General features: G+C 42.2%; 1 protein-coding gene across 10 annotated transcripts in view; it reads left to right on the top strand.

The window, feature by feature from the left end:
• HDAC9 (histone deacetylase 9) overlaps positions 1-27,512 on the top strand; it is a 1,077,926-nt gene that overhangs the window by 363,483 nt on the left and 686,931 nt on the right. The window lies entirely within an intron of this gene.

Below are 27,512 nucleotides of genomic sequence, written 5' to 3'. Positions count from 1 at the left end.
TTCAGCTCTGACAGAAATTAAATTGAAAAAAAGAATGATTGCAGATAGTAGATGATAAAATGTGTGCTTGCTTGTCAACTATCGAGCCATGTTTTGAGTTAATTTGCACTCAAAAACAAGCACATCCATCACATTAATTAGCAATTCTTTAGTTTCACTATTGTTACAATTACCATACATAGCTTAAAGAATTTTAAATTTAATTTTTCAAAGAAAAAAAAAAAAGGTTTCCATTCGCTTCGAAGAAAGCCCTTGTGAATGAGGACAATATCTTGACAAAAGCATGATGACCACAAGATGACTATATAAGGCCCCGCAACATGTAGAGAATATATTACATTTGCTTTAATTTTATTTTACACTCTAGAAGCTAATATATGGTGACAAGCATGTCTTCAAGAATAGCAGCTGCACAGCGGAAAATGTACTGTACTATTTCTGTCAATGTTAGGCATAATTTTACTGTGTTGTAATAAAAGTAAAGTATATATGCACTGTTATACATCTTTATTTAGAACTCATGCAGGAATTATGATAGGTTCGGATAGCTACACCTGTAAGAAGAGAATTAAAATAGGAAAGAACATTTTAGGAATACAGCACTATCATTGTAATTACACTTGAAAAAGGCCTAACAGCCTGGGCATAAAAATCAGCGTGACAAACTAGGTAGCTTATCACTGGGTATTCAACAGTTGGCTACTAGTGGGAGCTTAATAGAGGACATGGGAGCTTAGAGAGGAAGAGAACTTATGAAATGTTGGTAGATTTAGGAGTCTTTTTCACTAAGATGTGGCAAAAGTGACCTTAGTGTGTCCTTATGTAGGCCTTTCTTGCATACTAAGGCCATTGTAACCACAGCTGTAACAATGCAAATTTTCTATTTTTTTGTACTAATGGCCATGTGCTAATATTGCCATTGGCACACAGCCATACATCCGTTTTCAAAAATTTGTAGGTGGTAAAGGCTTCAGCTTTATCTTTGTGCTAACCAGTTAGTGCATGGTAATGCAGATGTGCTGACTGGTTAGTGAAGGAATGCCTACTCTCTGCCCCTGTCTTGCCCCCTCAAAGAAATAAGAAAAAAGTTTAAGTTTATGGTTAGCTCCTGAACATTTCAAAACTGCCACAGGATGCTATAATGTGTCCTTTGATTTTCCACCTTTTGCTGCATTAGCACCTAATTCATCTTACTAAAAGAGGTTCTTAGTCCTCAAGGAGTCTGCATTCACAGAGGAATGCAATCTGAAATTTGAAAGGAGTTGATGTTCAGATGGGAGAGCGGTATAGAAAATTTGAATAAATAAATACAGTACTTACATACAGGTGACAATAATTGAATAATTTGTACCAAATTAGAAAGCTGTTGTGTGTGTGTGTGGGGGGGGGGAGGGGGGAATAAAACAAAATCATGACTGATGTTAGAGACAAAGGAGGAAAAGAGATAGATGGAAAAGGCCTAAAAGTTAGGAAGGCCACCACCTGTAGTGAGATAGAAATTAAGATATCTTTTTTTGAACTTTAAAAAAAAAAATATATATATATATATATTTTAATGGGCTAACAATATATTTTTTACTAGGTTTTGAAAGTTAGGCAAAAAAATGCATTATTAGTTCCATAAATAAGGTATCGAGGTGTTTGGTTTTTTTTTTTGCTTGTTTGCTTTGTTTTATTTAAAATCTTTAAAGTGGATTAACATGGCAACCACACAACTTTATATAGAATGGTAGTTAACTGCTGCTGAAGACCATTTCACTGAGTAATTAAGTGGCAATTAGTGGTTCAGAAGCTGATAATCGAGCAAACTAAAGTAGGTAGATTCTGGTCTGGAGAGTCAGATAATTTAGAAGCAAAATAGATACACTGTATATGGGAAAATTGGGATAAAGCAAACATCAAAATCTTTGTCCATTTTCTCTGACTATGAAGGAGGCCTGTATATCACTTCAAAGTAAATACATTTTCCATTCCCTTTTTCCAGATTAACCCAGAGTGCTTCTTCTTTGTCCTATATGTCCTACTTTAATAGTATTCTTAACTTATAATGCCAGTTCTCCACCTTCTTTTACCTATCCTGTCTCTCCTTAATGGATTATAGCCAGATATAAGGGGACTGAGAAGGGAAGGGACTGGGACTTGTATACTACTTTTTTGCTGTTACATATTCAAAGTGGTTCACATATATACCTGTACAGTCAAACCTCATTTTGCGAGTGTTTTGCAAGATGACCAAAACACTCGAGCAAATCGTGCCTCGCAAACCAAGCGTTGATTCGCTGTGCGAGCCCCCACCACCGACAACCAGCATCGCCTCCTGTCCGTGAGCCCCCACCCTCAACAACCGGCATCGCATGCCCACCCAAACCCAGACCCTTACCACAATCTGGTACTGGCACGTGCCGGAAGGTCCTGCCTCTTGCCGCTGATCTCTGCTGGGCTGGTTCTTGAGCATCTGCGCATGCTAAAGGCCTTCTGGCTCCCGCTCTCCCTGAGAATGCCAGTTCTCGGGGGTGGGGGCTCGCAGGCGGGGGGGGGGAGGCAATGCTGGTTCTTGAGGGTGGGGTGGAAGTGCACCAGTGGCCTCAGGGGTAGGGTCTTTTTGGGATGTGATGTGGTGGGGTGGGGTGGAAGCCACAGCGCCGGTAACCTCATGAGGCGGGGGGGCGGGGGGGGAGGGTCTGTGGAATGAATCAAGCGAGTTTCCCTTACTTTCTATGGGGAATCTCGCTTTGATATATGAGCACTTTGGTTTACAAGCATGCTTCTGGAATGAATTATGCTCACAAACGAAGGTTCCACTGTACTTATTTTGTACCTGGAGCAATGGAGGATTAAATAACTTGTCCGGGGTCACAAGAAGCACTGCTGGGATTTGATCTCACAATCTCAGGGTGCTGAGGCAAAAGCTCTACCACTAGGCTACTCCTCACCTAGGTCACTCCAGTCATGATTCTCTGTGAACCACATCTCTGTGACTTCCACTAAATCCAAACCAGCTTCTAATGTTAGAGTCTCTAGATCTGGAAATTTGTTTCCCATGCTAAGGACACTGGTATACAGAGCTTTCCAGCTATCACCGTATTTAAATAATGGTAATTAACATAATAACATATAGTACATGAGAGCAGATAGAGTCCTGAAAGGTCCATCCAGTCTGCCTAACATTCACACTCCTTATACATTCATATTTAGATTCTCTTTTCTTTAATATTTCTGGGCAATTAACCATAGAAGTCTGCCTGGTATCGTCATTTGGTACCCACTTCTGGAGTTGCCATTGAAGCGCACTCTAGACCAGTGTTCTTCAACCACCGGTCCATGGACCAGTGCCGGTCCACAAAAATTTCCTGCCGGTCCACAGGGCCAGCACATGCATCAGGCCCAAAACAGTGTTCTTCAACCGCCGGTCCACGGTGGGATCGATGCGGCATTAATTTTGAGCCAGCTCCCTCTTCCTAACTGATTCAGTGTACAAAGCCAAGGGCAGTGGCTCCTACGGGCATCCTGCGCCTGAAGCGGAAGCCTTTTCTCTGACGTTGCAAGATCAGAGGGAAGGCTTCCAGATGAGACACGGGACGTGCAAGGTGCAATTAGTACTATTATGGGGCGGGGTCTGGGGTGGGGATTGGGTAGAGATGGGCAGGGTCTTGCCCACAACTGCTGGTCCACGGACCGATGCCGGTCCACAGAATAATTATTTTATTTCTGCCGGTCCATAGGTGTAAAAAGGTTGAAAAACACTGCTCTAGACTATCATAACCATCCTATCACTGGAGATTCCACCAAAGCCCTCCCCAGTTTGTCCTAAACCGAATCGCCATATACAGGACACAGACCGTCCAAGACTGCCCAGTACCGGCCTTAGTTAGTTTTATGCCATTCATTTTCTAATTAGAGATCCTCTGTGTTCATCCCACTTTTTTTTAATTCCATCACTGTTTTCATCTCCACCATCTCCTTCGGGAGGGCATTCCAGGCATCCACCACCCTCTCCGTGAAAAATTAATGTTTCACATAAATCTTAGGAATACACTTGGACTGCATGATGATCTTAAGGTGGCAAAACAGGTAAAAAAGGTGATGTCAAAAGCCAGGAAAATGCTCAGGTGCATAAGGAGAAGGAGGTGACAGAACCATTATATAAGTCTCTGGTGAGACCCCATTTGTAATATTGTGTGCAATTCTAGCGACCGCACCTTCAGAAAGATATCAATAGGATGGAGTCTGTCCAGAGAGCCACTACAAAATTGGTTAGTGGTCTTTCTCATAAAGCGATATACAGTGGTACCTTGGATTACGAGCATAATCCGTTCCAGGAGCATGCTCGTAATCCAAAATGCTTGTTTCTCGGCGAGAGGGAGAAATAGAAGGGCTTGAGCATGCGCAGATGCATGCTCAAAGCCGGCAGAGACAAGGAAGAAGATCTTCAAGCGGCACCGGCACTTGTGGGCTGTGTGCCGGTGCCAAAGGGGGGGTGAGTTAAAGTTGGTCGGGCGGGGGGGGGGGTTCCTGTTCTCGCGGGGGGGGGGGTGCCGATTCGAGCGGGAGGGGGCCTTTTGCAAGCAGGGGGAGCGATGCCAGTTATTGGGGGTGCTCGTAAATCGAGTCAACACTCGGTTTGCGAGACACATTTTGCGAGAATGTTTTGCTCGTTTTGCAAAACACTCGCAAACCGGGTTACTCGCAAACCGAGGTTTGACTGTACTTTGTTATACTTTTAAAATGGAAGTTACAGGAAATTTCTGGATGTTTGGGAGCCATTGGCTAAATTTTGTAAGGAACGATAACTAACTTAATTTTCCTGACCTTTAAACATACACATCCAGGGTGGGAGGGAGGGAGAGTGGTTTGCATTGGAATTGATTCGGGGATTTTTTAGGTAGTTTCTTGTGGGTATTTATTTTCTTGATTACTAGGTGGGAGAGTGGGGAAAATAATTGCTTATTAATATCTGGAAGTTTATTGTGTTTTTTGCATGCATAATTGTAGTTTGAAAATTTAATAAAGACAGACTTAGAAACTGTGGGTCACATACTATCTGTTAGCATAAGGTTTGAAATATTACTGTTTTTTTAAAACAGAGAGAAAAAGGAGACCTCAGTGACCAAACTAGAAGACTATATATGAGTCATTCATAAAAAGGTCCTGTTCTCTTTCATCGGTCTCACTAGAAAAAAAACTGAATTTCTATGGCTAAATATTCTTGACTAGAATGTTTACAACCTTACAAATCACTGCACTTTTTTAATGAAACATTATCAGGACTGCAAAAAGTATATATTTCAAGCCTTGTGCTAGTAGTGTGTGACCCGCCGTTGGAATGCTTTTTTCACTCATTGCAATTAAGTAATTCTCTATTTAGTGACAGACTTAGAAACCTCAATATGTATATCTTGATAGAAAGATGGGAGAGAGGGGATATGATAGAGATGTTTAAATATCTCAGTTGCATTAATGTACAGGAGGCGAGTCTTTTTTTTTTTTTCTTCAAATGAATGAAAACTGCAGAATGAGAGGGCATAGGAGGAAGTTAAGAGGTGATAGGCTCAGGAGTAATAAAAGGAAATACCATTTTACAGAAAGAGTGGTAGATACATGGAACAGCCTCCCAGTAGAGGTGGTAGAGAAAAAGACTTTGAATTCAAGAAAGTGTAGGACAAATATGAGGGATCTCTTAGGGAGAGGAAAAGATAGGGGATGGGCAGACTAAGGCCATTTCGCCTTTATCTGCTATTATATTTCTATGCTTCTAAACCTAATGAAATGGTCTGGAATAACAAAAAAACAACAACAAAGAATTAGAAAGCAGGTTAAAAAGAGCTTCAACCTGGAAGATCCCTGGCCCAGACGGAGTGACCAGTTTTTGGCTGAAACATGATTCCATCAAAACCTGGCCAGCTGTAAAAAAAAATTGTGTGATTAAGCAGCCAGACTTAACTTCATAATGGCTAATAACAGGAAAAGCCTGAAAAATATATAGAGTTTAACCAGAAAAGAGGCTAAGCAGGGGCGAAACATCTGTCCAGAATGACAGCAATGGCACTGAACTTCTGAAAAGGGAATTATGAAGGGATGAGACTCATGGTGGGGAAGAAGATTAAGAAGAGGATAAGCACTGTAAAAATGCTAGAGCAAGCATGGTCCCTTTTTAAGTATACAGTCACCGAGGCACAAAATCTATATATACCGCGTATCAACAAAAGATCCAAGAGGAAAAAGAACAAAGAACCGGCGTGGCTCACTGTAGCGGTGAAGGAAGCGATCAGAGACAAGAAAACTTCATTTAAGGAATGGAAAAGGTCAAAAATGGATAAAAACTGGAATAAGCACAAACAACATCAACACAGGTGCCATAAGGCGGTAAAAGGGACCAAAAGAGACTACGAGGAAAAAATAGCCAAGGAGGTGAAAAACTTCAAGGCGTTCTTTTGATATATTAAGGGGACACGACCTGTGAAGGAAGTGGTGGGGCCGTTGGATGACCATGGAATAAAGGGAGTGCTAAAGGAGGACAAAGCCATCGCCGATAAACTGAACACATTTTTTGCGTCTGTATTTACTGAAGAGGATATACACAGCATACTGGAACCTATCAAGTTATATGCTGGAAACGAAGATGGAAAACTGACAGGGTTGACGGTCAGTCTAGAAGAGGTATGCAGGCAGATTGATAGGCTTAAGAGCGATAAATCCCCGAGACCGGATGGCATCCATCCGAGGGTCATCAAGGAACTGAAAGGGACTATAGCTGAACTGCTTCAACTAATAGCCAATCTGTCGATCAAATCGGGAAAGATTCCGGAAGACTAGAAGGTGGTGAATGTTACGCTGATCTTCAAAAAAGGTTTGAGGGGAGATCCAGGAAACTACAGACCGGTGAGTCTGACCTCGCTACCGGGAAAGATGGTAGAGGCACTGATAAAGGACCACATCATTGATCACCTTGACGGACATGATCTGATGAGGACCAGCCAACATGCCTTCAGCAAAGGTAGATCCTGTTTGACGCTTGCTGCACTTCTTCGAGGGAGTAAACAGGCAGATAGACAAGGGTGACCCGGTCGACATTGTATATCTGGATTTTCAGAAGGCGTTCGACAAGGTTCCACATGAACGACTACTTCGGAAAATTGCAAGTCATGGAATCGAGAGTGAAATACTCACGTGGATTAAAAACTGGCTGGAGGATAGGAAACAGAGAGCCCGGGTAAATGGACAATACTTGGACTGGAAGAGCGTCACCAGTGAGGTGCCGCAGGGCTTGGTGCTTGGACCCGTGCTCTTCAACATCTTTATAAATGATCTGGACATTGGTACGACAAGTGAAGTGATTAAATTTGCAGACGATACGAAGTTATTCAGAGTATTGAAGACACAGGGAGATTGCAAAGATCTGCAACGTGACATAATCAAGCTCGAGAAATGGGCAGCGACATAGCAAATGAGGTTCAACATAGATAAGTGTAAAGTGATGCATGTCAGTAACAAAAATCTCATACACAAATAACAGCTATTGCCTACATAGCAAGGGCTTCTGCACTAAAGAGGTACTAATTGGTTAGTGCACAGCACCTACTCTCTGCCCCCAAACACGCTCCCAGCTCTAAAAAATAAAAAGTATTTTTAGCATATGGGAAGTATATGCTGATCCAAAAACTACTACAGAACATCAAGCCCACCCTGAGTTATAAAATTGCCCCTGATGATTTTATTATTAATTCAATGTGTTCATTTCTAGAGAGGAGATGTTATTGTTTTAATTTTCTTCTGGTCCTGTTCTTTCATTGGTAGAATTATTTCAGTAATAATGTTTGCTATAAATTCTGTGTGTGATTTATTTCCATGATGCCAATAAATGGACTGTTTACATAGGATATGGCCTTTTGTGCTTTTAGCAGGACATAATGTATGTTCCAGAATCTCTTAACTAGGGGGGGAAAGTACGTTGCAGCTTGTTCTTTTAATGATCAACTCTCAGAAAAAGGGCATGTTCTTTCACTTTCATAAGAATATAAGTATTGCCATATTGGGACAGACTGAAGGTCCATCAAGCTCGGTATCCTGTTTCCAATAGTGGCCAATCCAGATCACACGTAATTGGCAAGATCCCAAAAGAGTAAAACAGAATTTATGCTGCTTATCCTAAAAACAAGGAGGGGATTTTCACAATTCTGTCTTTATAGTTGGGTATATAGAGTTGGGGGTTGCAGTTAATGTTCACCAGATTTTTGCATAGAGAAAATCTAAGGTGAATCTGACCAGTCTTATTAGTGGCATTCAAATATTGCATTGGGAAGCTCTAGTGTAGGGGGCAAAAAATAACATTTTGCCCTGGCCTTTGTGTTAGGTTCTTAAGAACATAAGAATTACCATACTGGGTCAGACCAATGGACCTTCTAGCCAGTATCTTGTTTCCACAATGGCCAGCAATATTACAACATACTAACTGGTTAGTTCAGGTTTATCATATGAACCCTTACCTCTTACAAAATGGATGGCAGTAAGTACTCATGTAGTAATTTTTTTAATGACTATCCACTAATAGCAGTATTAGGTCATGGCCATTAACACACACACAAAAAAAAGAAAATTGACCATTTTACAGCTGTGGCAAAAATGGTCTTAGCACAAATGTATAATTAAGGGGGTAATTCTATAACTTAGTGCCTCAGGTGCCAAGATTCCATTACAGCACAGTGTATCTGCTTACTCCAGGACCGTGGCTATTGTAAGCTGGCACACCATGCAGTCTGCAGAACTTATAGTACTTTGAAAGGTACATGCATAAAAGTAGGAGACACATATCCTGCTCAGAGGGTCGGAGTGAAGGGCCAATTTTCTGACTGGCGGGGAGTCACGAGCGGTGTGCCGCAGGGATCGGTGCTGGGGCCGCTACTCTTCAACATATTTATAAATGACCTGGAAACGGAGGCAAAATGCGAGGTTATAAAATTTGCGGACGATACCAAACTCTGCGGCAGAGTTAGGACCAGGGAGGAGTGTGAGGACCTGCAAAGGGACCTGTACAAGCTGGAAGACTGGGCAAACAAATGGCAAATGCGCTTTAACGTTGAGAAATGCAAGGTCATGCATATAGGAAATAAGAACCCGTTGTTCAACTACAAAATGGGGGGGGCACTGCTGGGAGACAGCGGACTTGAGAGAGACTTGGGTGTGCTAGTGGATGCATCAATGAAGCCATCCGCACAGTGTGCAGCAGCAGCGAAAAAAGCCAACAGGATGCTGGGCATCATAAAGAAGGGTATCACAACCAGGACGCGGGAAGTCATCATGCCACTATATCGGGCGATGGTGCGCCCGCATCTGGAATACTGCGTTCAGTATTGGTCGCCGCACCTCAAGAAGGACATGGCGGTACTTGAGAGAGTCCAAAGGAGAGCAACGAAGCTGGTAAGAGGGCTGGAAAACTGCCCATACGCCGAGAGGCTGGATAAGCTGGGTCTCTTCTCTCTGGAAAAGAGGAGGCTCAGGGGAGATATGATAGAGACCTTCAAAATCCTGAGAGGCATAGAGAGGGTGGATAGGGACAGGTTCTTCAGACTGAGAGGGACAACGGGTACGAGGGGGCACTCAGAGAAACTGGAGGGGGATAGGTTCAAGACAAATGCAAGGAAGTTTTTCTTCACCCAAAGGGTCGTGGACACATGGAATGCGCTCCCGGAGGAAGTGATCAGGCAGAATACAGTACAGGGATTCAAACAGGGATTGGACGGATTCCTGAGGGACAAAGGGATCGTAGGGTACTGAAAGGGGTGCGGGGACAAAGGGTCAAAAATTGGATGGGAAGATAGGACTTCGATGAGAAACCAAGGGGTGATTCAGACAGGTCATGACCTGTTGGGCCGCCGCGGGAGCGGACTGCTGGGCGTGATGGACCTGTGGTCTGACCCAGCAGAGACACTACTTATGTTCTTATGTTCTTATGTGCCCTCCATTGTATACACCAGTGGTCTCCAACGTGCGACCCAGGGCTCCATAGTCCTCCGTTGCAGTGCTCAAACAGTTGGCTGAAATGCTCTTCAAATCCTGTAAATGCGTTAATTTCAATCTTGCCCACTTGATGTAGTTAATGTAAACCAGGGGTGTCCAACCTGCGGCCTGAGGGCTGCATGTGGCCCCGTGAAGGATTTTGTGTGGCCCCGGTCGAGGGTGATGAAGTGTTTTCCTCTGCTGCCCCTGGGTATTTACCATCTTGCCAGCTCCCTCCTTTGTCTTGCTGCAGCGTTTGCGCATTTGTGTGGCCCCAGAAACATTTTGTTCGACCAATTCGGCCCAGGGAAGCCAAAAGGTTGGACAACCCTGCTGTAAACAGTCTATCTTTCAGCATTGAGCCCATGTTTGAGTAGTCTGGATGTAGGACTGTTTAGTTATGCTGATGACATCACAATTGTCATACCTTACACTTCAGTTTTATCCCAGATTACCATTAAAGTTGAAATTGTAATGAAACAGATGGATTCTTGGATGCAAAAACTCAAACTCAAACTAAACTCTGGCAAAACAAAGTTTTTGTGGCGACTTCTAGTAAAATTCCCTTTGAACCTTCCATTAGTATAAATTCAACTCTGTACATAATTCATCCAATGATTAAAATTTTGGGAGTTATTCTAGACCAGCATCTTACAATGCAAGCTCAGATAGATGCTATAGTACGTAAATGCCATTTCACATTATGGAAATTACAAACAATTCGATCTTTTAGACTATTGGTTCAACAATTAGATCTTTTAGACCAGGGGTGCCCACACTTTTTGGGCTAGCGAGCTACTTTTAAAATGACCAAGTCAAAATGGTCTACCAACAATAAAAAATTTTTAAAAACACAAAGCACACTGTACGCAGAGAAAATGTTAATTATCATTCCTATTCCGTGGTTTTTTTCAAAAAGGTCAAGGCAGATGGCTCTATGCACTGTCACCTCAGTAACAACCATACAAAAATAGACAAATATACCCCCCTCCCTTTTTACTAAACCACAATAGCAGTTTTTAGCGCAGGGAGCTGCGCTGAATTTCCAGCGCTGCTCTCGACGCTCAAAAGCTCCTTGCGCTAAAAACCACTATTGCGGTTTAGTAAAAGGAGGCCATAGTGCAAAATATAGACAGCAGATATAAATTCAGACACATTTTGATCACTAAATTTAAAATAAAATCATTTTTCCTACCTTTGTTGTCTAGTGATTTCATGAGTCTCTAGTTGCACTTTCTTCTTCTGACTGTGCATCCAATCTTTCTTCCCTTCTTTCAGCCTGTATGCTTCCTCTCCTCCAGACCTTATTCCCTCCCCCAACTTTTTCTTCCTCTCTCCCTGCCCTTTGTTTCTCCCTGCCTCCCTTTCTTTTTTCTCTCTTCATGTCCCCTTTCTTTTTTTCTGTTTCCCTTCTTTCCTTTTGTCTCCCTGCCTGCCCCCTTTCTTTCTCCCTGCCTTCCCCCAAGCCACTGCCGCTGCCATTGGGGAACAGGCCCCCAAGCCGCCACCGCCATTTGGTAACAGGCCCCAAAGCCGCCGCTGCCCCAAGCTCTCCCTGCTTCCCTGCATCGGGCTGACCAGCATTCCTCTCCCAGACGTCAATTCTGCCCTCGGAGAGGAAGTTCCGGCCCAGCCAGGCAGCGATTGGCTGGCCCGAACTTCCTCTCTGACGGCAGAACTGACGTCGGGGAGAGGAAGGCTGATCGGCCTGGTAGATCGCCAAGGCAAAGTAAGTCTATCACGGAGCTCGGGATGGGCTCTGCGAGTGACTCACTTTGCCTTGGTAATCTACCGATCGATCGCAATCGACCTATTGGGCACCCCTGCTTTAGACTATTGGTTCAATCGTTATTACTGAGTCTTTTCGATTACTGTAATATCATCTATTTGACAGTCACTAAGAAAGAATTAGCAAGACTTATAATAATCCAGAATACAGCAGTCAGAATGATTTATGACCTGAAGAAATATGATCATGTCACACCTTTTTATTGTGAATTGCATTGGTTGCCTATGAAAGCTCGGATGTTGTTTAAATTAGGCTGTTTCTATTATAAGGCTGTTTATGGTATAGCTTCTTCTTACCTAGTCAATAGATTTTCTTTGGCTTCATACAGATACAGTAGAAGAACTCATCCTTTGTTTAATTTTCCATCTGTCCAGGGTTGCAGGAGTAAGAAACTTTTTAATCATACTTTGGCATCTCAGGCAGCTCTGTATGACGAGTTTCGAATATTATTGCTTACAACCCATTCTTATAGACATTTTAGAAAACAATTGAAGACCTATCTCTTGACTGATTAACTAACCATCTTATTTTATGTAATATGCTTACTTTTTCTACTTTTTGTAAACCGCGTTGAACTTCTGGTTACGCGGTCAATCAAGTTTCAAGTTTATTAACTTTTAATATACCGACCATCAACAGGTATCTGGCCGGTTAACAATAACATATTTAAAAAGAAGGAAAAATAATAGGTATTAAAAAATGATGAAAGTGAACATCAAAGACATTAACTGGACAGACTTGAAAGTGAGGGTAAAAAGGGAAAGGAGGGGAAAAGTTACATATTTTGAGGAGAGAAGGAGAAAGTGGGAGTAGGGTAAAACATATTGGGTGGGATCGCTTTTTTTAAAAGCGGTTGGTTGAGTAAGAGAGGAACAGAAAAGAGAGAGAGAGAGAAAAAAAAAAAAAAGGAAAGAACTCTAAACACAAGTAAAGGCGTCACGAAATAAAAAAAGTCTTCAGGCTTATCTTGAATTTATCAAGATGTTGCTCAACTCGGAATTGCTGTGGCAGAGCATCCCACAACGTTGGGGCGAACACTGCAAAATTGATTTTCCGGGTGTAAAAGAAATCTTTTATGGAAGGAATTAGCAAGAGTTTCTGATCTGCTGACCTCAGAGTACGTGATGGGCATTGAGGAATGAGAAGCTTTTATTTTGAAGGTCAGCAGGATGATTTTATAGGTGATGCGATGTGTGATAGGGAGCCAATGTGCCTCTTTCAGAGGTGGCGTAACATGATCATATTTGCCTATTTTGTAAATGAGTTTTATTGCTGTATTTTGAATAATCACAATGTTATGTCATGTTATGCTATTTTACTCAGGTGTCTCATTTATGGAGATTTCTACTTTTAGAAACATAAAAACATCCAGTCTGCCCATCTGCAGCATCTCCTATCTCCTCATCTCCTTATGAGATCGCACATGCCGGTCCCACACTTTCTTGAATTCAGACAGTCTTTTCCCCAGTGCCTGAAAAGACCAGCGTGTCTAAGGAACTGGCTATATTAAGGAAGAACTCCTTAATACATTAGCAATGATGCAAAAACAATTCGATGCCTTCAGTGACACCAACTGTAACCTGGAAATGTGAACCCAGCAAGCGGAAGCTTCTCAGAGCCAAACGGAGGCAACTGGAGGCAAGAAATGTTATGCTGGAAAAGAAAGAGCAACAGATTATAATGAATGCAAATACTATATAGTTAAGTTATAAAAACACTCTTGAAGACCTGTAAAATTGCAGTTGCAATGTAACATCAGGCTCCTAGGCCTTTCCGAGGAAGCAAACATAAACTTCACAAGAGTAATAGCAGTGTATACAGCTGTAAAACAAGGGGATATTGCACTGAGCCAGCAGACACAACGGGAGGGTTATTTTAAAAGCATCTTCATTTGTAAATAGTGTTATCATACATGGATTGGAAACAAGGGTAAATGGCAATTTCAGAAAGCTTTTAAGGTATATAATAAATAGACAAAAAAGTCACTACTCTGTGAGCTGTCACTTAGTCAAAACGAGCCTCAGACACACTGACTGAATATATAATTACAAGTCAGGTACTTTTAACCAATAAGGCAATATGTTCTTAATCATCAGCTCCTCTTACATGTTAGGTGGGAGATTCAGTAAAAAAAACTCAGACAAAGTCTGAGAAAAACCTGAATCCCACCCGACTGTAGAATAAGGTATAGTCACCAGCGTACAGTCACATAGCAGGGTGCCACAAAGTTAAACAAAAAAGTGCACAAAACAAAACACAAAAACATCAAAAAACAAAAAAGCCAAGTACTTAGCTGGGAGAAAAAGTAGTAGTGGTCGACTTTGAAAGCAACCATACAAGAAGCAACAAACCGCTATGTAAAATCAGTAAGTAAACGGCGAAGGAACAATAAGCCACAGTGGTTTACTGTGGAGATCTCAGACCTGATCAAGGAGAAGAAAAAAGCATTCATCTCTTACAAACAATCAGGGAAACAGGACTCGAGAGCAGACTACCTGGCCAAATCAAAAGCCGTCAAAACAGCAGTCAGAGAGGCTAAATTCCTCATGGAAGAGTCTCTAGCAAAGAACATCCAGAAAGGAGATAAATCCTTCTTCAGGTATATCAGTGATAGAAGAAAAAACTCAGGCGGGATTGTACGTCTTAGGAAACCAGATGGAGACTATGTGGAAAAGGATTCGGAAAAAGCCCAACTGTTAAATGAATATTTCTGCTCAGTCTTCACCCGAGAAGCGCCAGGGCTCGGCCCTCAGCTACAGACAAGGGTTGGCCCAGTTGACCCGTTTAGTAACTTTGAGTTTACGCCCAGCAGTGTCTACGGTGAGCTGTCAAAGCTCAAGGTTAACAAAGCAATGGGGCCGGACAACCTGCACCCCAGGGTGCTTAGGGAGCTGAGTGATGTCTTGGCGGAGCCACTGTCCGCGCTCTTCAACCTCTCCCTTAGTACAGGCAGCGTCCCGTTGGACTGGAGGACGGCTAACGTCATTCCACTCCACAAGAAAGGCTCAAAGATGGAGACAGCAAACTACAGACCAGTGAGTCTAACATCGATAGTGAGCAAACTAATGGAAACTCTAATCAAACACCAATTAGATAAGATCCTGGATGAGGAGAATCTACGGGATCCCCGACAACATGGATTTACTAAGGGGAGATCCTGCCAATCCAACCTGATCAGCTTCTTTGACTGGGTAACGGGGAAGCTGGATATTGGGGAGTCCCTGGACATCGTGTACCTGGACTTTAGCAAAGCATTCGATAGCGTACCACACCGCAGGTTACTGAGCAAGATGAGTTCTATAGGATTAGGTAACACATTGACAAAATGGGTTGGGAGCTGGCTTGGAGGTAGGCTCCAAAGGGTGGTGGTGAACGGCACCCCCTCCGAAATGACGGAGGTGATTAGTGGAGTACCACAGGGCTCAGTCTTGGGCCCAATCCTATTCAACATCTTTATAAGAGACTTGGCAGAAGGGCTTCGAGGTAAAATAACATTATTCGCCGATGACGCCAAACTGAGTAATGTAGTGGGCAAATGCACAACAGATGAAGATTCAGTGCCCGACAACATGATGCACGACCTACTCCTACTGGAGCGATGGTCTAGGACATGGCAACTCAACTTCAATGCCAAAAAATGCAAAGTTATGCACCTGGGCAGCCAGAATCCATGCAAGTCTTATACCCTTAATGGCGAGATCCTAGCAAAAACGGTAGCAGAACGAGACTTGGGGGTAATCGTCAGTGAGGACATGAAGTCTGCCAATCAAGTGGAGCAGGCTTCGTCCAAGGCAAGACAAATCATGGGCTGCATACGAAGGGGTTTCGTCAGTCGTAAGGCGGAAGTCATTATGCCATTGTATAGATCCATGGTGAGGCCCCACCTGGAATACTGTGTGCAATTCTGGAGGCCGCATTATCGCAAGGATGTGCTGGGACTGGAGTCGGTGCAAAGAATGGCCACCCGGATGGTCTCGGGACTCAAGGATCTACCATACGAAAAACGGCTTGACAAATTACAGCTATACTCGCTCGAGGAGCGCAGAGAGAGGGGGGGACATGATCGAGACGTTCAAGTATCTTACGGGCCGCATCGAGGCGGAGGAAGATATCTTCTTTTTCAAGGGTCCCACGACAACAAGAGGGCATCCGTTGAAAATCAGGGGCGGGAAACTACGAGGTGACACCAGGAAATTCTTTTTCACTGAAAGAGTGGTTGATCGCTGGAATAGTCTTCCACTACAGGTGATTGAGGCCAGCAGCGTGCCTGATTTTAAGGCCAAATGGGATCGGCACATGGGATCTATTCACAGGGCAAAGGTAGGGGAGGGACATTAAGGTGGGCAGACTAGATGGGCCGTGGGCCCTTATCTGCCGTCTATTTCTATGTTTCTATGTTTCTATGTTTCCAGGTCGGTTCAGAAACTGTCTCAGCTCCAGTTGCACACACTCCAGTCTCTCAACGGCTGGCAACACAAAGCAGGTCCAGAAAAAGATAGCCATGCTTCTACACAGTTTTGCATAGAGTTCTTACAGGAGCCAACTTCAGTTGTAGAACACACTAGATCCCAAAGGCAAACAGTTCTTCAGCCACGCAAACAGTGTGCTGGGCTTCCTTTGGAACTTGTGAAATTGCACTTTTGTGTGGAAGTACTGCAATTTCCATATGGAAATATCCAGAGGTTTATGTAAAATACTTCCAGAACTAAGTATATCCTGATCTAGCACCCCCACCCTTTCCTCTCTACCAACCCCTCCTTCTCTGCCGCCTCCCCTCCCCCCACTTTGTGTGCACTTTCCCTTCCCCTGTACCTCTTTAACTCATAAGAACATAAGAATAGCCTTATTGGGTCAGACCAATGGTCCATCTAGCCCAGTATTCCATCTTCACGGAGGCCAATCCAAGTCAAAAGTACCTGGCAAAAACCCAAATTGTAGCAGCATTCCATGCCACCAATCCAGGGCAAGCAGTGGCTTCCCCCGTGTCTGTCTCATCAGCAGACTATGGAGTTTTCCTCCAGGAACTTGTAAAAACGTTTTTTTAAACCAGGTACCACATCCTCTGGCAACACATTCCAGAGCTTAACTATTCTCTGCGTGAAAAAATATTTCCTCCAATTGGTTTTAAAAGTATTACTCTGTAACTTCATTGAGTGTCCCCTAGTCTTTCTAAATCTTGATGCAGTAAAAAAAATCAATCCACTTGTACCCATTCTACACCACTCAGAATTTTGTAGGCTTCAGTCATATCTCCCCTCAGCCGTCTCTTTTCCAAGCTGAAGAGCCCTAACCTCTTTAGCCTTTCCTCATACGAGAGGAGTTCCATCCCCTTTATCATCTTGGTCACTCTTCTTTGAACCTTTTCTAGTGCTGCTGTATCTTTTTTAAGATAAGCAGACCAGAACTCTTCACTGATATGAGCAGCATCTCCAACCTGCTGTCCAAACTCCCTCTATGGTCACTTCCTGGTCCTGTGACCTGGAAGTAACTTCAGGGGGAGAGCTGAAGCCAGTGCGAGCAGCAGGAGATGTTGCTCGTGCTGGTACAGGAGGAGCAGAGAGGAGGAGAGGTACCGGCGCCCTGACCATGATGACTCCCGGAGCAGTCCATCCTACTCCCCCCCCCCACACACACACTTTTCTATGCCACTGTCTGGATGTCTGAATTCAGTTCTCAACAGTCTATGTAAAATGGACCATCACATGCTTAATTTTAAATTATGCTATTTTCCCCCCTACACAGTTGAACATTTAGCACTCACGGCTGTTCACCCTCAGAACAATTCAGAGGCAATATTCGAAGATTTTAAGAAGGTAAATGTGTACTTATCCATGCTGCATGGAGCTGCCTTTTCAAAATGAGCTTGTAGGTCCCTGCCAAGAGCAGAGTGAAAATGGCCTCTCAATTAGTCTTCCTTGTACTAAAAATTCATTGTATACTGTATGTATGTGTATATTTTTTTGAGATGATGAATGGACCTATAGAACTGGATTTTCCTTTTGTCTACCATCTGTATGATTAATATGAATTCCTTAGAAGCAGATGTATTTTTATTTGGAAATGGCATAAACTCATGAGCTGGAGACAGCCAGTGATAATTATATTCACGAGGTATTCATTCCATGCATCTTCTTTATGCTTTGCAGATCTGACAGTAGCTATTCAAAAATTGCAATTCAGGACATTTTCACGTATGCTTGGGTTTCTGATGTAGGATGTGAGAACTATACTTTGCTTCATGATTCATCAACTCATTCTCCTCATAACTCAATCTTTCTTTGTTACATGTGATAGGGGAACAAACCCAGAATGGGACACTGATGATGACATGAAAACAAAAAAGAAGTCAGCTTTTACAGAGTTACTGGCAGTTTCTTGAGGAGTGGGGGAGGGGGGCAAACATGTAATCTGTACTCTTTCTTCAAGGAAAGGAAATATCCTTTATTATGTATAAATTCTTATTAAACATGCACTGTATTTTTTATTTTTTTTTTTGGGGGGGTGGTATATAAAGAGGCCATTTACAAAACAGCACCAGATTGTGCAAAGTAGAGAATGACACGGGAACAAATTTTTCTCCGTCCCTGCAGGAGTTAATTTTCCTGTTCCGTCCCCGCAAGTTTTATCATTAACCTTGTCCCTACCCCATTCCTTTAAGCTCTGCCTTAACCGCACAAGCCTCAAACACTTATGATTTTAAAGTGTTTGAGGCTTGTGCAGATAAGGACGGAGCTTGTAGGAACGGAGCAGGGACAGGAAAAGAACTGGCAAGGATGGGACAGGAAAATGAGTTCCCGCGGGGACAGGGGAAAAAAAATTGTCCCCGTGTCATTCTCTAGTGCAAAGGCTGCTTTATGTTATTAGTAGTCATTTTGCAAATAGCTATTTCTACACATACCTTTTATGTGTGCAAAACTCTAGTTTGAGAGTTACCATCATGGAAAATTGTGCAAAGCAGTTAATTAACCCCCCTGTTTTACAAAAGCTGGCACTGCAGCCGGCACGGTAAATGCTCCGATGCCCCTAGGAGCTGAATGGGTGTCGGGGCATTTGCCGTGTGGCCCTTGGCTACGTGGCTTTGTAAAAAAAAGGGGCCATGAGGGCAAAGAAACTAGGTGCAAGTGTTTTTGGATTATGGTATTAAGTTTATTATTATTATTCAAGTTTATTAGGATTTTATATACCGCCTATCAAGGTTATCTAAGCGGTTTTAACAATCAGGTACTCAAGGATTTTCCCTATCTGTCCCGGTGGGCTCACAATCTATCTAATGTACCTGGGGCTATGGAGGACTGAGTAACTTGCCCAGAGTCATAAGGAGCAGCGCGGGGTTTGAACCCACAACCCCGGGGTGCGGAGGCTGTAGATCCAACCCCTGTGCCACCCACTCCTCCTTCACTTGGAGAAATTTGTGTGAATTGGCAATATAAAATTTTTTTAAAAATCAGCTATTGGTGGAATTGTTTATAACAGACAGAGAAAAGAATGTCTGGATTGTTAAGTAAGGCTGAATAACCCAGCCGCTTTGTTAGATCTGAAGAACTCACACTCAGAAAGCAGTTAAAGGCAATTTGACTGTAATAACCAGGGATACACAGTGATCAAATTATAACAGGGTATTTTTTTCTTCAAAGTGGTTGACATAAAAGCTATTCTTAGATACCCAGAACCAGTACACTGCCTTGTGAAAGTACAGATCTCTCCAGACATGCTATATAGACAGTAAAGGAGACATTATTTCACTGTTTGCCTTCTGAGATCTAAAAGCAACATTCTTGTTTATTTTTAAAGAGAGACAGCTCCATGTAATGTACTTTTTAGTATGTAGGAATGTCGTTCTGTACACATTTGGAAAACTTGTCCTAGTCGAACAATGTCTTCCCAGCTATTTTCTTTTTTTTTTTTTTTTATAATTCTTTATTCATTTTCACAAATTACATTAAGTGTTAATATTTTCATTCACAGTAACAATAAATACATCACTTATAAACAATCATTGGTATATTACATATATTCTTATCCCTATCCCTCCCTATCCCTCGCCCATCCCCCCCAACCATGTACTCCATTATTGTATGATATATGTAATAATAAAATACCCCCCTCCCTACCTCATAAACTAATAAACATAAGGGAAATAATTTTACTTAATCCTGACAATATTTTGTTAATGGTTTCCATACATCCTGAAATTTCTTAAAATATCCCTTTCCCCAGCTATTTTCTAAGAAGGCCATTCTTGTTCGTTCAGTACCGAAGGTAATTCAATTCACAGGGAATAGGTGTATTATTTTTAGTTATGTCCTTACACTTTGGATTGCATTACTGTTACAGCTTAGAAAGAACATCTGTCTTTTCGGGAGTAGATTGAAACTTGGATAATTACCAGTAGTCAAATATTTGAATAGAAAAGGAGAATACGAACATGTCATTTTTTTTTTTCTTTTGAGGAGTGTTTGAAGATTTTTGTACATTCTTTATTTGTGAAATATAACCATGAGTGTCACTAAAGCCCTTGCAGAAGGAGGAAAATGTTTCCTAATATGCTCTTTAATAGGTGCACTTTTGACCTAGAAGCAACATATGGAGGAATTCCCCTAGGAATTTTGTAGCAGGACTGTCTAATGGAAAAGGCCTGGGGAAGGAGCTGAGTGGACATCTTAGGTTATTTAAGGAACCTGTTTTAGGTACAATAGGATCTTTATGTAAACAGCGTGGAGACGTCGAGTGTAACGCCTGAGTCTGACAGCATTTTTTTATTATTAGTTTCTTTTTGGGAAATGTCACATTTGAACGCAAGGGTAGTGTCCGAGCCGACCCCATTGCGGTTAGGACATCTACCCCTGCCCAGCGATCAATTGTGGATTTTGGCGCCGCCACCACCAGTTCCCGTGGAGTACCTGGAAGAATGTCCAAGCTGTCTTCACCCAGGAGAGCGTTTGGAGGCTTTGAGTTGGAGGTTTCACTCTCCCCTCTGGGAGCTGTTCCACCGCCGCTCCCTGCTGTGATCACAATCCTGCTAGAGAGCCCTCCGTGAAGCCAGAAGCAGGGGAAACCTCGGATCAAGGGGCTGAGCTCATGACAGTTCAAGCAAGGCAGGGGGACTTGGGATCCGGCTTGGAAGCTGGCCTGGAAACATCAAAACTGGCGGTGATTGCAACAATCATTCGGTATTTCAAATCTCAAATATATAAGTGGTTGCAGTTGAAGCAAGCCATTCAGAAGGGGGTTACCTGATTGACGAAATCTAAAAAATCAGTATAGCTTGCCGGGCCTATGTTTCCAGACAGATTTGCTGGGGCATCAGGCAGCCAAGTGGTATAAATTAATATCTGGCTATATGAATAAGAAACCAAAAACAAGTTTGAGAGATATTTGGAGCATTGAGATTTCTGCTACTCAATGGCCACGGATTTGGTCTTGGAGGATGAGGTGTACAGCGTCAGCATCTATGAGACAAACCTGCTTTTTTTTTGTTGCATAGAAGTTTTTGGACCCCTGTTCATTTGCGAAATTAGATAGTTCTAAGTCAAATAGATGCTGACACTGTCATCTCGATATAAGGACACTGGATCATCTATTGTTCTATTGTCCTTTGATACTCAGTTTTTGGAGATATTGTCCTTTGATACTCAGTTTTGGGGACATATTACTCTGATTCTGGAGACTGTGGTTCCGCTGTCATATGAAGCAGTATTATGTTTTTATGCCTTCAGTAGACAGGCATAAAAACAGGTTATTGGGTATAATGATTGGGATAGCCATCCAAATGATTACGAAAAACTGGAAGAATTGTGACTGCTTAAATTTCACTTTTTGGTGGAATTCAATATGCTTGTGTTATCGTTACGAGAAAATGATGTCTGAACAAAGGGGTATTATTTTAAGTGGCTTAATCTGACATGGAGTCCATTGACCAATTTTATTGATTCTAATTGAATGGCTTTTCCCTTTACTTTTGGTTATACTTTTTACATCCAGGGCAGAGGGGTGAATGGGAGGGAGAAGGATAATGTATAGGGACTGGTTTATTTATGAGTTGTTAGTACTATTATATAGGTATCTTGAATATATTGAAATCAGGGGGGAGGGGGTGAAAATTATTCTTATGTATTTCACTGATAGATAAGTGCTGGTTTTTGAGGTAACTTGTTATGCAATTTTTGTATGCACTGCTTTTAGAATGAAAATGAATAAAGATATTAAAAAAAAACCAAAAAAACTGGCAGCGATTACTCTCAAAAGCGATTACTCTCAAGAGGCTGAACTCCTCAGTGGCCAGGTCTTCACAGGAAATCGCTAACCTCATAAGTACTGTAGATGATCTTGGGAAATCCCTTAAAAGTACTAAAGAAGAATTTTCTAATGAAATTAAACAAGTTAAAGAAAGTGTGGTAGATGTCCAGATCGTAACTAACAATCTGGTTAAAGAAAAAAAAATGTTAACTTGGAAAATTGAACAATTAGAAAATTATAACCGAAAATTGAAGATTCGTCTTTTGAATTTCCCAAAAGTTTTTGTTGTGGCCCCTTTGGACATGTTGAAGAGATATTTATCTGAAATATTAAAAATTTCCTCTGAGCATATACCTCCAATAAATTGAATATACTATTTGCCTGTTATAAAAGTTATGGCGCCACGCTTGAGATACAACAAAAAGAAGATAATTCCTTAAATATCACTGAGTTTTTGGAACTCGGAGAGGGCTTCTTTATTAATATATTTTGTTTTCGAACAAGATGTTAATGCAGTCATGAAATTATATTTTTGTAACTCTCAAAGTTTGTTTCATGGGAAAAAGTTTGGATGTTCCCTGACATCACAAGAACTACGCAGGCATGGAGGAAATTGTGTCTTGCCATGAGAAATGAGGCATGAACTCTTGGAACAACATTCTTATTAGCATATCCTTGTAAATGTTTGGTAAAGTTTCTGGGAGTTAAATATGTCTTTTTTACACCAGAACAATTATGATCCCTTCTGGATTTGAAGAGCCTGGCAACTGGGAAGGATCAGAAATTGTAGAACAGCAATTATTGTTGTTAAGCCTATTCCTTGATTTTTTTTTTTTTCACTTTTATTTGAGTCTCTCTTTACTCTATTATACCCTCCTCCTTTATAAGTTGTGGTCTGAGAAAGATTGATTCTATTTACTTCTTTGTTGTTTAGCATTATTGCTGAATTTTTTAGTGTATCTTTTCTTTCTGTTGTTCATGTACAAGAGGATTCTTGTGAAATATATTTAAATTTCAATAAATATAAAGACATCTAAAGGATCTTTACTCATTATTTTGGGAAAAAACCAATATTTTGCCCTTTCTCATCCTCAAGAGGGAGGACAACAAAAAAGCAGTAATTTGTCTTTTCTGTAGGATCTTGGCATGTGCTAAACCTTATTGGAGGTAACTTCTTTCTGCCAAGCAGACATGGAACTCAGGACAAATGAACCTCAGACAAGTGAAAGGGAGTAGTAACTTGGAGTGCTTCCTAAGCCTTTCATTTGACTGGAGAATTCAAGATAGTCTGGACTCACAGGGGTGGAGAACAAGGGCCATAATCCAGATGGGTTTTCAGATTTACCCAACAAATATGCATGAGATCTATTTGCTGGCACTGCCCCAGCAACAACTGGCCAGGTTTGAAGGCTTCCCTCAGCTACTGCTGACAGAGTACAGAGGCTACTCTTGGCCACATTGGCAGAACATGATAATCTTTCCTCAACTCCCCCAAGAGCCCCTCTGATTCTCCCATGCTCAAAAGGCTTATTCTCCCTGATTAGGCATCAACATTCTGACTTATGCAGATAATATATCAGGGCTGGCTCTACTATGAAGCGAACTTATGTGGTAGCCTAGGACACCAGAATATGGTAGGTAACAGAATAGCTGCTGGGTGGAGCAGCATGGTTAGTCAGAAACAACAGAGATGCCAAACAAATTAATCTCCAGCCTTGTTCCTAAGCTCTATAATTGCTGAAGTTTTATGGCCCCAGGGGCCACCTCATTCTACTGCCTACATCGGTGATTCCCAAACCTGTCCTGGGGGACCCCCAACCAGTCAGGTTTTCAAGATATCCCTAATGAATATGCATGAGAGAGATTTGCATACTTGTCACTTCCATTATATGCAAATCTCTCTCATGCATATTCATTAGGGATATTTTGAAAACCTGACTGGCTGGGGGTCCCCCAGAACAGGTTTGGGAACCACTGGCCTACATGAATGACAGGGATCCCCAAGTCCTGTGAGCTGAGGAGAAAATTGAGCTGGCTGGCAGAATGGTGATTTCCCCACTGTTCGTTTTGTTTTTGGGTCCTATACCACAAGTACTTATAAATAGGGATGAGATGCAGCTTGAAATGAATGTTGTCTGCTGGTAATAGTGCACCCTTTTCATAAAGAGTGTGTACTATATCCACATAGGGGCAAATTCTATAAAAGGCATCCCGATTGTAGGCAGCAGTAGGCGTTCTACTTCTGTCTAACTAGCCAATTGCATGTTTTTTTAAAAAAATAAAACACCCCGAGGAGGGTGTTTGTATGCATTTTCGTGAGCCTAAGGAGGTGCGTAGGTCCACCTAATCTCACCCAAGACTAGGCGTGGGCATAGTTTTGCCTGGAAGTGACCTTAGGTGAACTTATGTGGCCCAAGGTGTCTCGCTAGGCCGCGATAGGTGCCTGAAATGTAGGCCAGCAAAATGCTGGTTTACTGTTCAAATAGACATGGCCGCTGAGCCAGTTGCAGGAAAGGAATCTCTCTACCATGATCAGTTTAGCAGCTGTGGCAGGGAAACTGTCCCCTTTTTGAAAACAACCGGCAGGAGGGAGGCCAAGTCCCTCCTGCTGGAACCCCCAAAGTTGCCCATCCCACCCCCGAATGTCCGCGGCAGGAGGAGTGCCCAATTCCTCCTGCCACCCCCCTGAGACATCCCCCAGCAGGAGGGATACCCACTCCCTCCTGCTGGAAATACACCTCTCCCTAAGATAATCGGTAGGAAGGATGTCCACTCCCTCCTGCCAGAACTCCCCTGCAGGCATGCCCCCCAACTTACCTGGACCCCACCAGTACCTTCTATTCATTGGCCGGCCGGAGGGATGCTTACTCTATCCAGCCGGCAGGTCTGCCTCTACAGAATGGTGGGCCTTCCCCTACCCGGTACATCGTGGGATGGGGAGGGGGATGGGGAGGGGCCTGTGGCCTTGAATGGCCCAGGTGTTTAAGACCCCTCCTATAGGAGGGGTCTTAGGCACCTGGGCCAACCAGAATCTTAGGCTTAATATTCTGATTGGTCAGATCCCTTAGGCCACCCCTCATGGGAGTAGCCTAAGAGATAAGGCCAATCTGTTTTACATCTAGGGTGTGTGCCCAAACTAGCATGTGCAAAAAGTTTGGGGATTTTTTTTTCCCAAAAATGGTTCAAAAAGACACACTGAGGACAAACACATCTAGGAAATGGCCATTTACAGAAAAAAAAAAAATGATAGACTTTTTCTGGTTTGAAAATGGTCATTTTCCCTACTGGATTTTTGGATGTTTTTCCCAAAACATCCAAAATAGGATTTAGACATCATATTGAAGATGCCCCTCCATACCATTTAGGGGCTCTTTTACTAAAGTTTAGCATGTTCTAACAGAACTTGATTTCTTAGTATTTAGTATGTGCTAATTGTCCATGTACTCATTTTCTCAGTGGTCAATTATGGATGTGAAAGCTGGACACTACGGAAACAAGATAGAAATAAGATTGACTCGTTTGAGCTTTGGTGTTGGAGAAAGATTTTATGTGTGGCGTGGACTGCCAGAAGAACTAACAAATCAATTTTGGAAGACATCAAACCGGCTGTGCCATTCGAAGCCCAAATGATGAAGTTATGACTGTCTTAGTTTAGTCATGCTATCAGAAGAGAAAGATCAATGGAGAAGGACATCATGTTTGGGAAGATCAAAGGAACCAGGCGAAGAAGGCAGCCTGCAATCAGATGACTGGACACGTTGAAAACAACCTTGGGGGATGACGCTGGAGGACCTTACTGGAGTAGCAGAAAACCGATTTCTTTTTAGATCTGTAATTCATCAAGTCGCTAGGACTCGAACACGAGTCGATGGCACCTAAAAGAGATAATTATCCTCTCCTTTTATCAAGCTGCAGTGCTGAGCAGTGTGAAGTAAATGCTGAGCTGCCTATAGGATTAGAATGGGCAGCTTGGCATATAACTTGTGCTGCTCGGCAGTACAGCTTGATAAAATAGGGGGGTGGGTATGATAGAACACACAAAGATTTTAAAAAGGTTTTTTTAAAATTAATTATTGTATGCAAACCAACTTTTTGTATCTCCTGCTCCAATTATAATTGTACTTTTATTTAATTTTCTTATTATGCCTGTTCAATGTGTTGTTTATGAGATATAATTTACCATCTGTTCTGCAATGATCAGATGTTTCTGTCTTTCATGGGATCTATGAAGCTATTAAGTGTCAGATAACCTTTTATGTTTAAAGAAAAACAAAACATTTACACTTGCATTCTAATTTTACTTAATGTCTTTTCTAACAGCTTTTCCCTAAGGATATATTTATGAAAATATCAGCAAGGTGGATTTTTTTGTTTGTTTGTTTGGTTTACACTAGAAAAATGAAACAAAATATATTATTTAAGAATAAGGATCTTCATTAGGGAATAGTACCCCAAATAGATTTTCATATTTGGCTGAATAGTGATTTACTCGTAAATTCAAATACGAATAATCCATGGCTCTACTGTGTTAGCTCCTATTGAAATAAACACTTAGAGGGGCATAATCAAAAAATACAGCTAAGCCCATTTTGGGCCTAAGTCGCTAGTCACCCAACGTCGAACATGGCAAAAGTCCATTCTCGAAAAATACATCCAAAATATTTCTTTTTTTCAAGAATCGTCTACTTCTACATCCAGCCGTTTGATCATCCAGACTGCTAAGTCGTCTATCTTTATACCCTATTCTCGGCAAAAAATTTGTCCAAGCCCAAAACATCTAGAACAAGACCTTTTGGACGTAGGAGGGGTCAGCAAAGTGATGGACTGGCCAGACATGGCAACAGAGTAGTGGGGCACCTTACAGGGCACTGCTGTGAACTTCACAAAAGGATGCTACATAAACATCTCACCACAACTCCCTTATGGTGAGCCCCCCAAACACCCCCAAAATCTACTAGACCCACATGTCTACCACCCCAATAGCTTTTATGGCTGCAGGTGTCACCTATATGGCAGTACAATAGGGTTTTGGTGGGTGCAAATGTTTCACCATGAATGCAGTGGTTAGAGTGGCTTATGGGCCTGGGTGCTCCTCTCTATTGTTCACTAGCCCACCCTCTAAGACTACTTAAACCACCTCTGTATAGCTCTACTAGGCTTTCCTATGCCAGGTACTGATGTTTTGGAGGAAGGTATGTACGTTTTTATTCCGATTTTTATGGTATTGTGAGGGGGTCAGTGATCACTGGGGGAGTGTGTGTGTGGGGGGAGGGTGTCTGTACTTTGTGTCTGCAGTGGTTAGTTAGAAGAACCAAGGAAATTGAAATGAAAACACAGGACACCCATATTAATAAAGAACTATTCTGCAATTTAAATATATATATATATATATATATATATATATATGATAAAAAAAAGAAAGAACTGTAGCATCCTCCTCCTTCCCCCAGACTTGCTGGCTGGGAGGGGTTGGGTACTGGGATCCCAGCTAGCA

Source organism: Geotrypetes seraphini, chromosome 2 (genome assembly GCF_902459505.1).
Source record: "Geotrypetes seraphini chromosome 2, aGeoSer1.1, whole genome shotgun sequence".
NCBI lineage: Eukaryota > Metazoa > Chordata > Amphibia > Gymnophiona > Dermophiidae > Geotrypetes > Geotrypetes seraphini.
This window is presented reverse-complemented; position numbering and strand designations above follow the sequence as displayed.